This window comes from Echinops telfairi, unplaced genomic scaffold, assembly GCF_000313985.2.
Source record: "Echinops telfairi isolate 266 unplaced genomic scaffold, ASM31398v2 ScPeMD7_7423;HRSCAF=8461, whole genome shotgun sequence".
NCBI lineage: Eukaryota > Metazoa > Chordata > Mammalia > Afrosoricida > Tenrecidae > Echinops > Echinops telfairi.
The window spans coordinates 1,927,424-1,940,300 of NW_022111323.1; the positions used below are offsets into that span (position 1 = coordinate 1,927,424).

Here is a 12,877-nt window from a genome sequence, read left to right on the forward strand (position 1 = left end):
CAGACAGACTGGTGTGCTTCTTCCATGTAGGCTTTTCTGCTTCTCAGCTAGATGGCCGCTTGCTTATTCAAGCCTTTAAGACCCCAGACACTATATCTTTTGATAGCCGGACAACATCAGCTTTCTTCACCACATTTGCTTATGCACACATTTTTCTTCAGCAATCGTGTCGGGAAGGTGTGCATCATGGAATGCCAATTTAATAGAACAACGTGTTCTTGCATTGAGTAAATACATGAGTGGAGGCCCAATGTCCATCTGCTGTCTTAATACTAAACCTATAAATATATGCACGTAGATCTATTTCCCTATCCTCCTATATAAATATATTTACATATGTACATGTCAGTATTTAGTCCTCTAAATACCCTTTGTCACCTAGTTCTTTCCTCTATTTCCTTTTACTTTCCTCTTGCCCCACTATCATGCTCAGCCTTCATTTGGATTTCAGTAATTTTTCTCGGTTACATTGCCCTTGCTGAATCCCTACCAGGCCTCTCACACCCGCTTTGCCACTGATTTTGGATTACTTGTTGCTCCCCTGTCCCTGGGTTGGTCGGCACCACCTCCTTACCCCTGCCTCTCCCTCTCCCATGTCCCCCTGGAACCATTGGTCCCATTGTTTTCTCCTCCAGACTGTTCTTCCAGCCTATCTTATCTAAATAGATCTGTAGAGATAATAACATGCACCAAATATCAAGCCATAACAAGATAGGTGACAAATGAGAACACAGCGATGACTACAAAAATGAAAACCAATGACCCATAAAAGAATAAATTAATTAAAGGATAAAAAAATTTAAAAAGAAAGAAAAACAGGTAAACAGATCAAGGTCTGATTTTTTTTATCTCTAGGCGTGTCCTTCAGTCAGGTCCGATGGGGTGCCACCCTCTGTACCCAGGGTCTGTCCTTGGTACTCCCTCAAGTGCTCCCTCCTCTGCTCCCATGGTTGCTCTGCTGCAGGCCTTTAGTGGTTTGCCTTGGTGTCGTGGGTTCAGTCCGGGCCAGTCCTGATACTGAGTCTCCAGTGTTGTCCCCCTTAGGGCCCTGGGCTATCATGGGATCAGCCATATGGTCCACTCTGTGCATTGCCTGTTCAGAGCGGGGAATATCCTCCTCCAGGTCTGGTGGGCCAAGATGTGTTCCACTCTCCCTTCTTCCCCATTCATTTGCTCCCGTGTGCTCTGATCAGACATGTCTCTCTCCCTTAGCTGCTGCTTCAGTGCCTTCCTCTAAAATAAATTCTTCTGGGGGGAGGGGCAGTTGTCTACGTAGCTGGTATGGGGGCCAAGCCCTCAGGCCCCTTCACAGGCTCCCCACTGCTTCCCAGCATGCTACATTCATCTGGCACTGGATTTAAGTTTGGTCCCTCTTTTCCTGTGGAGACACAAACAGCAGCCTCCCCTTGGCTGGTTGAGTGAGTGGCTCTTTCTTATACTTCTGTTTTTCCCTTCTCACCCTCTCTCCTTTCCTTCATGAACCACCCTTCCCCCAGCAACCTTGCCAGAGCCTTTAAACCTTGCTTCTTTTGGTATGAAAACCATTTTTCCTGTTTTGTTTTTCTACCCCCTTATAATAATGTCATAAAGTATTTATGTTTATGAGATTGACTATCTTCACTGAGCATTAATGTCTTCCAAATTCATTTATGTTATGAGGTGTTTGACAGTATGATTAAAAAAAAATCATTTTATTGTGGGCTCATACAACACTTATCACAATCCATACATCTATCCATGTCAAGCACATTTGTACATCTGTTGCCATAATCATTCTCAAAACATTTTTTCTACTTGAGCCCTTGTTATCAGCTCCTCATTTCCCCCCTCCCCCACACCCTACATCTCTCACAAACCCTTGATACTTTATAAATTATTATTATTTTTTCATGTCTTAAACTGTCCGATGTCTCCCTTCACCCATTTTTCTGTTGTTTGTCCTTCAGGGAGCAGGTTATATGTAGATTATTGTGATTGATTCCCTCTTTCTCTCCCATGTTCCCCTTACCCTCCTGGCATAGCTACTCTCATTATTGGTCCTGAGGGGTTTATTTGTCCTGGATTCCCTGTGTTTCCAGCTCTTAACTGTACCAGTGTACATCCTCTGGTCTAGCGGATTTTTGGTAGAATTTGGATCATGATATTGAGGCGGGGGGAACACTGAAGAAGTAGAGGAAAGCTGTTTGTTTCATCGGTGCTATACTGCACCCTTACTGGTTCGTCTCCTCCCCGCGACCCTTCTATAAGGGGATGTGTAGTTGCCTACACATGGGCTTTGAGTCTTCACTCCACACTGCCCCTCATTCAAAACGATATGGTATTTTGTTCTTTGATGCTTGATACCTGATCCTATCAACACCTCGTAATCACATAGGCTGGTGTGCTTTTTCCATGTGGGCTTGTTGCTTCTCAGCTAGATGGCCGCTTATTTATCTTCAAGCCTTTAAGACCCCAGACGCTATACCTTTTGATAGCCAGGCACCATCAGCTTTCTTCACCACATTTTCTTACGGACCCACTTTGTCTTCAGCGGTCATGTGGGGAAGGTGAGCATCATGGAATGTCAGTTTAATAAAACAAAGTCCTCTTGCATTGAGGGAGTACTTGAGTAGAGGGCCAATGTCCACCTGCTGCCTTAATACTGGAACTATAAATATATGCACATAGATCTATTTCCCCATCGTCATAAATAAATATATTTACATATGTACATGCCTGTATTTAGACTTCTATAAATGCCCTTTGCCTCCTAGTTCTTTCCTCTATTTCCTTTTACTTTCCTCTTGTCCCACTATCAAGTTCAGTCTTCATTTAGGTTTCAGTAATTCCTCTCGGTTACATTGCTCTTGATCAAGCCCTACCAGGCCTCCTGTACCCTCATCGCCATATATTTTTAGATCACTTGTTGTTACCTTGTCCCTTAGTTTGTTAACACTCACTTCCTTTCTCCCACCCACCACCCCCTCTCCCATGTCTCCCCAGAACCATTGGTCCCATTGTTTTCTCCTCCAGATTGTTTATCCTGCCTACCTTATCTAGAGATAATAAAAATATGCACAAAAGACAGAGCAAAACAAAGCAACAAAAGAAAACAAAACAACAGCAACAAAACAACTACAAAAAAGAAACACCTTTAAATAGTTCAGGGTCTGTTTGTTGACCTTTAGGAGTGTTTTCAGTAGAGTCTGATGGGCTGCCACGCCCTGGCCCCCAAGTCTACTTTTGGTTGTCCCTGTGGAATACTGTTGCTCTGTTCCTCTTGCTGTTCTGTTGCACACCCTTAGTGTCTCACCTCAGTGTGGTAGAATCAGATTGGGTGCAATTCCCGCATACAATGAGTGTCTATGAATTTGTTTCTCAAGTCTACTCAGACTAACACACAAGATAATGCTGCAGATTCCCAGAAAACACCATTCCTACATATTATTTTTTCTAGTACTTCAACTAGACTTAAGTTACAGCAAGTCCCCAAAGGTGAACACCAGATGATGACCAAGGAAGCAGTGTGCTATACTCCTAATGAATGCCTACAGTTTTCTGGTATTTACATATAGAAACCTGAATACTATTTCTAGGAATGGCTTTTTAGGGTGTGGGAGAATGATGCATAAAATATAAGCGTGGATCAGTCTGAGTTTATTCATTTAGGCCTCCTAAGTACAGATTTCCATTCAATGTTTCAGCTAAGGAGGTAAGGAGAGGATCTAATAGTGATTTTTAGGTTGGTGTGCTATAGCATGGGTTTTGAGAATACTTACAAGTCAAGTTGAAGTACCATACCTACCTTGGTATAATAAAGAAGGGGCTTAGGGAAGTTGGTATGTTAGAGTGAGTTTATCAGGATAAACCCACACCAAAGGAATGCCTCAAGGACACATCTTTTCACAAAACATTAAGAAATGCATAAAGGGAATCCCAGCATTCCTGAAGACTCTTTTGATCACTATTTTATGGCATTTAGTCTTTACAGTGGAAACCGTCCTGAGTGAATTAAGACTTTTAATTACAATGAGGCAGATTAGCCCTGTGAGGACAGGAGCCAAGTAGCAACACTCAATTCACAGGTACAAAGTGGGTGTGGTTATTGTAATACAAAGCAGGGTCAAAGTAGTAAACAGAATATTCTGACTTGAATGGACCTATAGTGTTGACTACTTAGGTAAGGTGCTCCTGGGAGAGAAATATATGGGAAGTCTACTAAATGCTTACTTGACCCACACAAGCAGAAAAATTCTAGATCAGGTGAATGACAGTCTAACTAGAATAACCAGAATAGAGAGTCACGACCAATCAATCAACTTGTACACATGAGCTAGTTTACGAGCCCACGAGCCCTTGAACAAAGGGGAGGTCAAGTTCCTTTGACAAAGAACCCCACTACACTACCAGAAGTTTATACTGTTAGTTTTTGTCCTAGTCTTCTCTAGAAGCATCTGAATCACTCCATATATGAGATCAGTCTTGAATAAGACCTGAAAGTGTAATCAAACTATATGAAGAAGTAGTAAAAATGCTTATGGGTCTTCAATGTGTCACAGTACTGATTTTCTCTCAGTCTGCAGGTATGGCCTCATGAGGAGTTTCTTATCATCAATTGACTGAGGAACAGAAAAACTAGTGCTTGGTTTACTGATGACTGCATGATATGGAGATACTACTAGAAAGTGAACAGTAGCAGCTCTTCAATCCCATTCTGGGACCACCCTGATGACAGTGCTGAAGGATAATTCTTTACTGTGCAGAATTTTGAGTAGTACACCTGTTTGTTCCATTTTCTTGGAAGGAGAATGGCCAAATATGTAATGGTATTCAGTTTCAAGGGTTATGGACAATGGTTTGTTTGGATAGTCAAGGATTTTGAAGGAGCGTGATTAGAAAATTGGTGACAAGGAACTTTTAGGAACAAGTCTTTGCATAGAGCTTTTTTTTTTTTTTTTTTTGCATAGAGCTTTTTGAATGAGCCAAAAATGTGAAGATATTTATGCTTCATGTGAATACTCACCAAAGGCTTACCTCAGCAGAAGAAAACTTTAACAATCAAGTGGACAGGAAGGCACATTATGTGAAAACCAGTCATCCTCTTTCTTCAACCACTCCTTTCCTTGCCTAATGGGTACAAAAACACATAGACTATGGTGGGAGAATGGAGGTAATTCATGCACTCAGCAACATTAACTTCCATGCACCATGGCTGAGTTGGCTACTGCTATGGCTGATTACCCAATCTGCAAACAGCAGAGACCAATACTGAGTGCAAGTATGGGATCATTCCTTGGGGCACAACCAGCAACCTGGTGGCAGGTTGAATACATAGGACCACTTATTTCATGGAAAGGGTAGCATTAGGAATTTGCTTCCCCTGCACACAATACTTCTGACAAAACTACCATTCATGTATTTACAGAATATCTCACCCACCAAGATGGTATCCTGCACAGTATCGCCTCAGATGAAGGGACTCACTTTATAGCAAATAAACTAAGGCAGTGGGCCCGTGCTCATAGAATCCACTGGTCTTATCATGTTTTCCATCATCTTGAAGTACGTGCCTTGATAGAATGATGGAATCGACTTCTAAATATACAGGTATGGTGATAGGTTTGTGGCAAACCTTGTAAGGTTGGGGCGATGTTCTCCAAGAGGCCATATATGTTCTAAATCAGCATCCAATTGAATATATGGTGCTGTTTCTCCAATCAACAGGATTCATGAGTGCAGGAACCAAGGGTTGATAAAAGGAGTCCTACCATACACTGTTAATCCTATTGGAAGGTGATATGGTGATATCTAAAACAGATGGAAATTGAAATACCACATTACCCAGTAATACTATTATTGGGCATACACCCAAAACAAAGAAGAAACAAAGCATGGACAGATATCTGCTTCCATTTTTTCACTCCAGCACAAAAGCCAGAAGGTGGAAACAGCCCAAATATCCATCAGTGGATAAAATAGCTCTGGTATATACACACAATGGAATACTACACATTCAAAAAAAAAGATAAAAGACCTCAAGACATGGAGGGATCTAGGAGCTAGTCAATCACAAAAGAACAAATACTGAATGAGTCCACTGCTGTAGGAACAAGCAATAGAACAGGCTCAAGCATATAGGGTATCCATGTTGGCTGGGCGGCCAGACAGCCTGGGAAAGAGCCTGACTAGTGCCAATGAACTATATACCATCTGTTCTAGCTAAGAATTTTGAAGGTCCCTTGGATGGAGGGTACCTCACGTCAGCTGGGATCAAATGGTCAAGAGAGGGGAAGGAGGTATGGAGTGCCATGCGAATCTATGATGAGGTCCCCCCGGACAGGTAAGACAGTCTTATCAGAGGGATGAGGGATACCTATGGGAAAAACAATTCAGGAGAGGAAAAAAGCAACAAACAAGTCTGGGGGATCATAAATGTATGTCTGTTGGTAGAAAAAGAGGGAACACTGGCCTCCAGTTGGGGCGGAGTGATTGAAAATGCTTTGGGGGACAATATTGGGGAAGTGTCATTGAGAGTAAGCACCAAATGGGTCACATTGAAGCAGGTGTATCCTGGTAACCCAGGCCAGGTATTGTGGAATGCTGGGACACTGAATCCTAAATCTTCAAGGTGCACAGCATGCTCCAGAGGCTGCATCAGTGAGATTCCATCTGGAAACTCCACAGGGTGAATTGGACTCTCCCTCAGGCATGCTTGTAACCTTAAGACTTAAGTCAGAAATACATGGTGTCAGAGGAAGCAGTAGACAGCTGTGCCAAGATTGTTAACTGTTGGTAGGCGGACAAACAAGGTATTGCTACATCAATGCCTTATATGCTGTATTAAGATATGTATTATTCTGACAAACCTGTGATGGACATTCTGTTTTATTTTGTTTTTGTTTGTTCATATTAGGGTGTACCTCAGAGATGTTATGCCATTGGGATCACCATCTTGAAGTTGTGGTATATGTTTTTCTGTTTTTCAGGAAATGAAACCCAGAATTGCTTTACCTATAGAGACAGCAAGTAAAACAAGGGTTGCAGCATGTGGGTGCAAAGGGATGGTGATGGCTTGGGGGTTGGGGTGGGAGTGGGGTTAAAAGGGAGACAATGTCAAGGAGATCAGGAAGAAAAGGTATGTTTGGAAACTGATTGTGGAAGCAATTGTACAATTTTGCTTGGCCTGGTTGAACTATGGAATGATATGATATATGCATTAACTACCAATTAAAAATAAATTTTAGGCCATCTAACTCAGAAGAAACAAAGCCAACATGGAAGAAGCACACCAGCCTGCGTGATCACGAGGTGCTGAAGGGACAAGTTATCAGGCATCAACGAACAAAAAATCATATCATTGTGTGCTCACCTCCCAGATATGATAGCTGAAGACAAATGAGTGCATAAGCAAATGTGGCGAAGAAAGCTGATGGTGCCTGGCAATCAAAAGCTATAGTGTCCGGGATCTTAAAGGTTTGAAGGTAAACAAGTGGCCATCTAGCTCAGAAGCAACAAAGCCCACATGGAAGAAGCGCACCGGCCTGTGCGATCATGAGGTGTCAAAGGGTTCAGGTATCAGGCATCATCAGAACAAAAAAATCATATCAGTATGAAGGAGGGAGGGACTGCAGCAGGCCACTGGACATCCCCTTACCGAATGGTCTCCTAGAGGAGACGAGCCAGTCAAAGTGCGATGTAGAACGACGAAACGTGCAACTTTCTTCTAGTTCCTAAAAGCTTCCTCCGCTCCCTCCCCCGCCCCCACTATCATGATCCCAATTCTACCTTACAAATATGGCTAGACCAGAGGATGTACACTGGTACAGATAGGGACTGGAAACACAGGGAATCCAGGGCAGATGATACCTTCAGGACCAGTGGTGTGAGTGGTGATACCGGGAGGGTGGCTTGGAAAGGGGGAACCAATTTCAAGGATCTACATATAGCCTCCTCCCTGGGGGGGATGGACAACAGAAAAGTGGGTGAAGGGAGACGTTGGACAGTGCAAGATATGACAAAATCATAATTTATAAATGATCAGGGGTTTATGAGGGAGGGGGAAGCGGGAGGGAGGGAAAAATGAGGAGCTGATGCCAGGGGCTTAGGTGGAGAGCAAATGTTTTGAGAATGATGAGGGCAGTGAATGTACAAATGTGCTTTATACAATTGATGTATGTATGGATTGTGATAAGAGTTGTATGAGCCTCTAATAAAATGATTTTTAAAAGAAAATAAATTTTTAAAAGAACATAAATTCAGGAATGGGCTTTGGGCTTGCACTAAATCTTAGTTATAATTTTAAAAATAATTATTTCTTACATCATGGGTCTGCTGGATACTCTCCCTCAGGAAGAGAACACAGAATATGTAGGTGCTATAGCAAATTGTCGTGAAGAAATTAGATGGTGCCCGGCTATTAGATAAAATAGCATCTGGCGGTCTTGAAGGCTTTTCTCCAAACATGCAGCTATCTAAGTGAGATATCAACTAAGTCCACATGAAAGAAGAACAACATCATCAGTCACCAAAGAATTGTAAAGCATATAATCCCAAATCGAAGGAGGGATTAGTAACAGATCCTAAATTGTGATAATCCAATTTGCAAAAGCCTATGGATCAAGTGGGGGCCCAAGATTCATTTGTGGGAACTATGTAGGAAAAAAGTCTCCAATTAGCTCCCTCTATTCACAATTGAGTGATGGGAGGAAAGTGGTTACTAAATAGAGTTTATTGGTGAAATTGGTATAGAAAATCAAAGGCATAAATTGGGCTTGAACAGTTAAAACCGTGTCCATTGTCTGATGAATACTGGAACTGATCTGGTTTTCTACATTTTCTGTATTTTTGTTTTGGTTTGGTTTGGTTTGCCCATACTAGGGTATAACTTAGAGGTGTTATATCATTGGAGGTGACCAGCTTGAAAAGGTGTTACAGTTTTTCTGTGTTTTGATATATGAAACCCAGGATTGATAAACCTATAGGGACAGCAGTTAGAATAAGGTTTACGGGGGGATGGGGTGGGCTTACAGGGATGGTGGTGGGGTACAGGGGAGATGATGTCAAGAAGTCCAGGAAGAAAAAGAGTATTTGGAAACTGATTGTGTTAACAATTGTACAATTCTGCTTGACATAATTGAACTATGGAATGATATATGTATTAACTCTGAATTAATAATAAACAATTTTTAAATAATTCAATTAGTTTTATATGTTGATTTCTAGCCTGCTGTGTTGTCAAATTTTTCAGTTACCTCCAGTAATTTTTAAAATTGAGTATTTGGCGTTTTCTCCTCAAATGGAGAACGTTTTACTTCTTCTTTGACAATTTGTATGTCTTTGATTTCTTTTTGATGTCTAATAACTCTGGCCAAGTGGTCTAGGAATATATAAATCAATATGGTGATAAAGTGCAGCCTTGACTGGTTCATGTTTGGAGGAGGTATGCATTCAAATTCTCTACATTGAATGAAATGTTGGCTTTGATTTTGCATATATGAACTTTGTTATGTTGAGGATTTTCCCTCATAATCCTATTTTATTGAATACTTTTATGAAGAATGGATGTTGAGGAGACAACATGCATTAAAAACAAGACAAATGGGTGCATAAGCAAATGTGGTGAAGAAAGCTGATGGTGCCCGGCTATCAAAAAGTATAGCGTCTGGGGTCTTAAAGGCTTGAAAGTAATCAAGCGGCCATCAAGCTCAGAAGCAACAAAGCCCACATGGAAGAAGCACACCAGCCTATGCAACCACGAGGTGTCGAAGGGATCAGGTGTAAGGCATCATCAGAACAAAAAATCTTACCATAGTGAATGATGGGGGGAGTGCGGAGTGGAGATCCAAAGCCCATTAGTAGGCCACTGGAGATCCCCTTGCAGAGGGGTCTCGGGGAGGAGATGAGCCAGTCAGGGTGCGATGTAACAATGATGAGAAATACAACCTTCCTCTAGTTCCTAAAGGTTTCATCCCCGCTCCCACTACCATGACTCGAATTCTATCTTGCAAGACTGGCTGGACCAGAGGAGGTACACTGGTACAAATAGGAACTGAAAATACAGGGAATCCAGGACGGATGAGCCCTATAGGACCAGTGGTGTGAGTGGCAAAACAGGGAGGGTAAAGGGAGAATGGGTAGGAAAGAGGGAACCGATTACATGGAACTGTGTGTGACCTCCTCCCTGGGGGACAGACAACCAAAAAGTGGATGAAGGGAGACGTCGGACAGGGCAAGATATGACAAAATACCCATTTATAAACTATCAAGGGCTCATGCGGGAGGGGCGAGCGGGGAGGGAGGGGAAAAATGAGGACCTAATGTCGGGGGTTTAAATGGAGAGAAAATGTTTTGAGAAACGATGTACAAATGCGCTTTACACAATTGATGTGTGTATGGATTGGGATAACAGTTGTATGAGCCCCTAATAAAATGTTAAAAAAGGAAAAAGAAAAAAGAAAAATTACTCACTTTGGAATTCTAAAAATCAAAAAGAAAGAATGGATGTTGAATTTTACCGAATGCCTTTTTTTGCATCAATAGATGCAATCAGGTGGACCGGGGCCCCCAGCGGGGTCGGAGCAGAGCGGCGTTAGGATGGACGAAGGCGTGCTGACCACCCCCAAGATTGTCATCATCAGCGAGAGAGGGGTGGGCAAGTCCAGCCTGCTGTTGAGGTTCACAGATGATGCTTTTGATCCTGAACTTGCAGCAACAATAGGTGTTGACTTTAAGGTGAAAACAATTTCAGTGGATGGAAATAAAGCCAAACTTGCAATATCAAGAAAGGTTCAGAACGTTAACTCCAGCTATTATGGAGTTAGTTGCACAGGGTGTTATATTAGTGTATGATGTTACAAGAAGAGACACGTTTCTTAAGCTGGATAATTGGCTAAATGAATTGGAAACATACTGCACGAAAAATGACATAGTCAACATGCTCGTTGGAAATAAAATTGATAAGAAAAATAGTGAAGTTGGTAGAAATGAAGGTCTGAAATTTGCCCGCAAGCATTCCGTGTTGTTTATAGAGGCAAGTGCAAAAACTTGTGATGGTGTACAGTGTGCCTTAGAGGAACTGGTGGAAAAGATCATCCAGACCCCTGGACTGTGGGAGAGCAAGAACCAGAATGAAGGAGTGAAGCTGTCATACAGAGAAGAAGGCCAGGTTGGAGGAGGGTGTGGCAGCTACTGTGCTATGCTATAAACTCTGGGGACACATTTGATAACATAATGACATCCTTCCTGTACATAAACTCTCTAACTGCTCTTTTAGGGACCTTGCAGTTTGCACATAATTTGTTTTGTATCATGACAGTAAATAGTTGCAGGAAATTCCACTCATTGGCTTTCCCAGGTAATGTTATGGTAAGCATGCACAGTTTACAGTCTTCATTTTTTTAAAAAAATGTAACAAAATAGGTGTCCCTTTAGAAGTACATTTGATTTTATGATTTACATTTATCATGTAATGTTAAAAAAAAACTCCATCTATTTTAGTATAAGTTGATATAAGGTCTGCTTTTGATCTCCTTTTTGCTTCAATTTTCCTATTGTTTACTGAATTACTTGGAACCTGGTCCTCCCAGGCCCACTGGGAGCGCGACATCTATCCTCAAACCTGGCGCATCTTCTTTCCGGTATTACAAGGAGCATGATTCCACAGCTTTTCTAGGATATTGGCAGACAGATTCTCTCTTAGTATTAAGAAAACTTCTGCTCACGGAGAGTAGCCCCGGTCAACTTACAATTAAATCTCTTTTTGTTCTGATGATGCCTTTAAAGTAGCATTGATATGTTAAGGGAGTTTGGTCTTTTAATAAATTCGAGTGGGTAACTCCGCTTCACTGGAGCATTTGTTCTGTGACATGTACATTGGACTCAGGGCCCTTTGGTCTGTGGCAGTTGGCAGTGACAGTAAAGATTTCCCCCATTTTGATTCGGAAGGACGTGGGAGGGGTATTTATGATAACTCATATAGTTCTTACGAATTTTAAAACCAACTCCCCTTTTTCATAAACGTTGGTAGTGTTTGCCCAAGTACCTCAATTATAACGTGTATAATGTTTATGAATATCTGTATCTTATGGCTTCTGTAAATGGCTAGTTCATACTCACAAACCTCTCTCTGTATTTTGAGGTGTGGGAGTAGGAAAACCAGAACAAAACACTAAAGGGCAATTTGAGAATGGCATTTTGCTCCCGGATTCTGATGTGTGTGGGGAAAATACTGCTGCAGTGAAAATCTTGATAATTTACTGTAACAGGTAGCCAACAGTGTTCCCAAACCAACTTGTTCAGACTAATAAATCTTTTCCACAGTAAAAAAAATAGATACAATCATATGATTCATTTGTTTTATTTACATGGTGGATTAAATTGATTGCTTTCCTAATATTGAACCATACTTGCATATTTAATATGAATCTCAATCATTATGTAATTTCAAAATATATTTTGTATAATTTTGTTAGCTAGGATCTTTGTTGAAATGTTTGGTTTATATGTTGATAAAGGATAATGGTTTATAGTTTTTCATTTTGGTAATGTCTTTACCTAATTTTAGTAATTGTGTTATATTTGCTTTATAAAATGAGTTTCATGCTATATTATCATTTCCTATATTCTCGAATAATTTACGTGGAATTGATGATAACTCTTTACTAAATTTCTAGGAGGATTTCCTAGTTATATTATCTGTTCCTGGACTTTTTGTTGTTTCAAGTTTTTTAATGACTCCATCTATTTCTTATGTTATAGTTTTCTTTAGATTTTGTGCATAAATCTATGTTAAATTATGTTGGTAATATGTTTCCAGAATTTTGTTCACATCTGGGTTTTCACATTTTTTTTCGGAATACAATTTTCCATTAGATTGTGTGGTTATTCTCCTCATCCCCCA

The 12,877-nt window shown here is 41.1% G+C and overlaps 1 pseudogene; it reads left to right on the forward strand.

Moving 5' to 3' along the window:
• The first annotated feature begins 10,572 nt into the window (after window positions 1-10,572).
• LOC101648002 lies at window positions 10,573-11,182 on the forward strand (annotated as a pseudogene).
• Window positions 11,183-12,877: the final 1,695 nt, after the last annotated feature.